Here is a 6187-nt window from a genome sequence, read left to right on the forward strand (position 1 = left end):
TTCAGTAGTAAAAACAAGATGTGTTTGTAAAACACTGATGCCCCCGTATGGCAACATAGCAAAGATTAAACTTTTATTAAATGCAAATTTAATTAATTGGTACCAAAAGTAGGGTATTCTCACTGAAAAACAATTGTGAAATTTGAAAGTAAGCTAATGTTAAAGGTTTTTAATAAGTACAAAAATCTCCAAGGTCAAGGTCAAAAGGTAAATGTAATTAGTATCAAAAGAAAGGTCTTGCCACACAAAATATTATGTAGAGCAAGAAAGCCCAGGCCCTAACAATTTAGAAGTTATGATTAACGTTTAATTTCTTAAAAAGTAGGTCAAACTCCAAGGTCAAGGTCAAAGCATCAAAGTTATTGTTTTCAAATGAAAGGTCTTGTCATAAGGATCAAATATGTAAAGTATGAAAGGAACTACCCCTAAGTCTTTAAAAGTTATGGTCAAGTTTGCTTTTTTAAAGTAGGCCAATCTCAGAGGTCAAGGTCAAAGAGTCTAGGTCAAAGGGTCAAGGATCTTCATATCCAATGAAGGGTCTTTTCACAAGGATTACATATATGAAGTATAAAAGCCCTATATCTTACTGTTCAAAAGTTATGGCCAAGGTGAAAGTTTTTCACAAGTATGGAAATCTACAAGGTCAAGGTCAAAGGGTCAAGGTTGGTGGTATCCATTGAAAGGTCTTTTAACAAACATTACATATGTGAAGTATAAAAGTCCTGGTGTCTACTGTTCAAATGATATGGTCAAAGTAAAATTTTAAAAATTTTCTTTAAAAGTAGGTCAAACTCCAAGGTCAAGGTCAAAGGGTCAAAGTTATTGTTATCAAATGAATAGTCTTGTCATAACAATCAAATATGTAAAGTATTAAAGCACTAGCCCTAACTCTTTAAAAGTTATGGTCAAGATTTGCTTTTCTAAAGTAGGTCAAGCTCAAAGGTTAAGGTCAAATGGTCAAGGATCTTCATATCCAATGAAGGGTCTTCTCACAAGGATTACATATATGAAGTATGAAAGCCCTATCCCTTACCGTTCAGAAGTTATGGCCAAGGTTAAAGTTTTTTCACAAGTATGGAAATCTACAAGGTCAAGGTCAAAGGGTCAAGGTTGTTTGGTATCCAGTGAAAGGTCTTTTAACAAACATTACATATGTGAAGTATAAATGTCCTGGTGTCTACTGTTCAAAAGATATGACCAAAGTACAATTTTAAAATTTTTATGTAAAAGTGGGTCAAACTCCAAGGTCGAGGTCAAAAGTTCAAATTTGGTGGTACTCAAAGAGAGGTCTTGTCAGAAGGAATACACATATGAAATATGAAAGTCATAGCTCCACTAAATCAAAAGTTATGGCCAAGGTTAAAGTTTTTGCGGACAAACAGACAAACAGAGAGACAGACAGACAGACAGACACGACAAAAACTATATACCCCCGAAACTTCGTTTACGGAGGCATAATAACCCATTTTAGGGTATTTATCCCCTTATCTTAAATACACCTTTCACAACAACAACAGGTAAAGTTTTCATCTGTGTATGATACTTCACATTCACTTTCACTTCAACCAACACTCCTAACAGTTCACCTGAATGAGTCTTCAGAATAGCCTCACTAGGACACAATGTCACTTTGTTTTGTAAGTGAGTATGGTACAACTGTTCCGATATCACTGAAATAGAGGCACCAGTGTCCAAGTCCATTTTAATTGGTACATATTTCAGTGTTACAGAAATCTTCATTGCTTTGACTCCTCTGTTTTCCCCTGACAGTGAGAAAATAGGCCAATGTTCATTTTCATTGTCGTCATCTGAACAGTCCTGGTTTTCGGTCACAAAATTTAACTTGGACTTCTTTTGTTTCTTGTGTTGCACAGATTTCTTTTTCGAGCTTATTTTATGTATATGTCCCATTTCCTGACATTTGTGACATTTACTGTCTTGTAGAAGCAGTTTTCGTGTGTGTGATTAGTCTTCCCGCACCTGTAGCAAGGTTTACTCTTTACGACACTAACCTTGTGTACAGTTTCATGTCCGTGAGCATCCCGAGCGTCAGCCTTTAGTTTGCGGGCTTCGTTCTCAGCGAGTTCCATAGAAATTGCCGTGTCCACGGTTCTCTTTAACTCTAATTTGTCCTCAGCTAATAATTTCCGCTGGGTTGCCACTGATGAAAGACCACACACTAAACGATCACGTAATGCTTTATTCAAAAACTCACTAAAATCACAATGTTGACTTAACTTTCTAAGTTCAGCAATATACTGACTAGCTGTTTCCTGTTTTCCCTGATTTCTCTGGTTAAATCGAAATCGCTCCGCAATCACTTGTGGTTTTGGTTTCAAGTGTTGCGCTATCAACGTTTTCAATTCTGCATAGGATTTATCAGATGGCTTTTCCGGGTACGTTAAATTACGAATAAGTCCGTACATTCTCTGACCACATACTGTCAATAACATGGACTTCTTTTTGTCATTATCGTCTATTCCATTGGGAGTTAAAAAATGTTCTAAACTTTCAATATACTCATCCCAATTCATGTCGAACTCGTAGTTCTCTATTTTCCCGTAGACAGCCATAGTACCAGTATTTGCAGTTCTCGTCGCCAAATGTTATGTTTATCACTCTGTTTATAGGGTTCGTGAAACACACACAATATTAACTGACTATGGTTTATTCAACTAGTCTACAAAACATCATGGTAACTGGCCAATACACAAAACGGAAAGCATGCGTTAAATCTAAATGATGAACCCAGTATGGTACGAACACCGGTATAGTGGACATAACAGGTTTCATTTCTGCTGATGAAATCTGTAGTGTCCTTAATATATGTTGATTGTTTTTGTACGATAGGAATGAGAAAATAATCACAGAAAGCGCCTATGTTACGTGTTGGCGTATCGCACTGTGAAATAATTTGGCGACCAGGTGGTAGCTGTCTGATGCTGCATTGGCCTTTCATGAGGGCATCTCGTACATTGTCTTTGATTATTGTGTATTTTAGGGAGCAAGTCAAGATGACCGCATTTTAATGAGGGTCTGTTATCGCTTGGAAAAATGATACGTGTCTTTATCTATTGTTCCGTTGGAGTGCATTTAAGTGATTTTATTTTGTATCATTTTATGCAAGTTGTGTTTTTCAACAGGCATGTAATGTTTGGATTGTAATTGGCGCAATGCTTCTGAGATATACAAGTCTTTGTCCATAATAACAATTGTGTTGCTTTTGTCCGCTTTTTTGATAACAATATTGTTATTATTTCTCAGAGAATTAAGTGCTTCTCTTTCTAGTTTAGAGTATTGTTGTGTATTTTCCTGATTGGAATGATGATAATTCTAATTTCGTTTTGTCAATGTATTGTTCTAGAGTTTTACAAGCGAGTGGGGGTTTGTGACCCGTTGGTTTTCTGTATAGGGGAGTTTTCTCCCTTATCATAGTGATACTTGCATCTGGCAAACTCGTCATTTAAATTAACTTTTTTGATACTTTTTCTTTTGGGGAGTTAATATGAATTTCAAGCCTTTGGAAAGTGCACAGTATTCGTGACGACTGATTGTGTACTTGGATAAATTAAGTACTTATTTCTGCGAGCGACTCTCATATGTTTTGTGAACATTTTTCATATCCAATAAAGAGGTTTGAGATCTCTTGTGATTTTTTGTATTTTTTTCCGTCTTTTAAAACGTCTAGCCATTTTAATAGGGGAGAATTCAATGTTAAGAACTTTGTGTAGAGTGAAAGCTTAAAAATCTTGTCTATTAAACGACTGATCGTTGTAATAGAGGAAACAATATATATTGCGACAGGCTGTTCTTGGACGATTTAACTGAAGCTAGGAATATCACGTGGTTCTAGATATGCCTCATTTTTATGATGAGACTAATGAATATTGATGCCTTATTTTTGAAAGGTATACAGATAAAGAATATAAACAATGGTATGCAAGTATAATATTATATTTTAGTCTTAAATTGACCGTACAAGTAATATTGATTATTACTCTAACTTAAGTGTCAATAGTGAAAAGTTTTTAGCACTTTGTACCTTGAGAGTGAATTAAAATTCCAATCACTTTAAATTGTAAGCGTTATTGTCACAAATGAATCAGTACAGGGTAGACTAATCCAGATGATTAAGATATTGTCACATTGTCTTAACACTATTAGTGTTCATACGGTTTCGTCCTGAATTATCTGCGTCCCGTAGGTCGGCTGCGAAACGGTCTCCCGCGTCCTAGCCGGGACTGGTCGCGCGCATTTTGGCTAGTTTGAGTCACGGTAGCCAGTCTATTTCTGAAATCTTGGATTTCAGTAATCTGTTTCTTATGAATTCTGGTTATTTGTTCGTCAAACTTGTGTTTTTCAAAGTCATAAGAATTGCGTCTTATTTCCTGCAAGGCTTCATTCCTCACGGAATTGCTGTCTAATTCCTATGATTTTTTTTTCGATTCGATGTAGTCCAAAACAGTTTGGGCCATTTGTTTGGTCTGGGTTCTTATTGTCTCCTACCAGAATGTCTCAAAATTGTTCTTGTCGTCTTTGGCGAGGAGGTTCAGGGTACAAACGAACCTGGTGTGGAACCAAGTCGGGAATTTCCCTGTTTGGATGCCATGTCTGAGACTTTCTCTTCTTTTGGCTAAGACCAATCTCTGCTCTAAAATGGCTTTAATTTTTGAAACTCCTGATGAGTATCTGGTGATGCCGCTATCATTGCTCTCTGGTAAGGCAATTGTTAGATCCAGGTCTTGGAAACTTCCTGGTTTGGTGGAATTTCGTCTGCAAACTCAATGTCAGAGTTTTGATGCATTTTCTTTGTGTCCTTTCATAGTGAGAGTTTGTTGAATCGTTGAAACATATTAAAGAAATTAAGGCGGGAAGTTGATGCAATGCCTTATACTTTGTTTGAGGAGAAATAGATTTATTGTTGCCGATGACAGAAAATCTGAAGCAGTCTTTGAAGTGAAATTCTTTCAGGAACAAGAGCGGATGTGACAATTACCGTAAATGCTATTTTAATTGAAGTTCTGTGAGAAAGCGGATCTGCGAAACTTCCGGTGGTCTGAGGGAAGAGACCACAATAAATCGTAACATGCCGATCGCTGTCCAAGGGAGGCGATACAGGGGATGATGTCAGTGGGACATTGTCCCTAGTAACATGATTTTGATAAAAGACATCTATCAACCAAGCCTGTCGTAAATTTAGCAGGGCTCGACACTCTAGACCACTTTTGACTATTTCAATCAAGTGTTATTATGGAGGCAGAGAGTGTTTCGGCGGTTTTTAAAAAGAAATATGATTTTTTTGTCCCCCGCTTTCGCGAAAGTGAGGGGACATTAAATCTCATTCGTCTGTCAGTCTGTCCGTCCGTCACAAAAACTTTCACCTTCGCAGCATTGTTAAGGCTTGAATTATGGGGCGTGGCCTAATTTATACGGGAAAAGTTTACTGTGATGTCACACAAAAATATGACTTTTATGTATTTCTCATAATACTTGAAAATGAAATTATCTGCAACTTTTAACTGTATTAGCATGATTAACAACAATAAAACGTTTCAATGCATTAAAAACGATGCTAGGTAAATCACGTGTAGCTAGTTTTAAACAAAGTACTGATTGCGAAGAACTTGTATATATGACGTCATTTTGGTAAACATGACGTATTTCATGTACTGTGAGAGGCAGTTTGAGGAATTTTATAACACAGAAAATGCGTTTTATAATAATTATTCACAGGTTTTAAATAGTTGATTAATACCAATGTAGATCCTTTGTTTAGTGCGATTATTCATTAACTTTCAAGAGAATGTATTTTATTTATTATGTCGTGTTTTTATGTACATGTTACGTATATTTTACATCGAGATGCACCATAAAATCGTACTTTCGCAAGGGCATACACTGCATAGATCTTAATCATTTTTTGAATATAGATAAAGGATATTATCCTTAACTGGAAAAGTGCTGCTGCTTTCTTTAAATCGAAGGCGTGATTTCATAAGTACACAAAATATTTGGTAAAAGTCTAATATTTTTTGACATTGGCCTATTTACTTGAAAATTTATCTATTAAAACGCGAATTCTATTCAAAGCAGCAGCACTTTTCAGAAACTACAAAGTGTGCAGAAACAATTAATAGCTTGAATTTTTAATTTCAACTAGGGTATGCCCTTGCGATATTGAAATTTG

The 6187-nt window shown here is 36.1% G+C and overlaps 1 long non-coding RNA gene across 1 annotated transcript; it reads left to right on the forward strand.

Annotated features, from left to right (window-relative positions):
* The first annotated feature begins 326 nt into the window (after positions 1-326).
* LOC134276378 (uncharacterized) lies at positions 327-1303 on the forward strand. The gene is made up of 2 exons (XR_009994026.1): positions 327-488; positions 949-1303. It is a non-coding gene; the product is annotated as an uncharacterized LOC134276378 (long non-coding RNA).
* Positions 1304-6187: the final 4884 nt, after the last annotated feature.

The sequence above is a fragment of the Saccostrea cucullata genome, unplaced genomic scaffold (genome assembly GCF_032062105.1).
Source record: "Saccostrea cucullata isolate Sc308-1 unplaced genomic scaffold, CSIRO_AGI_Scuc_v1 ctg2073, whole genome shotgun sequence".
Taxonomy (NCBI): Eukaryota; Metazoa; Mollusca; class Bivalvia; order Ostreida; family Ostreidae; genus Saccostrea; species Saccostrea cuccullata.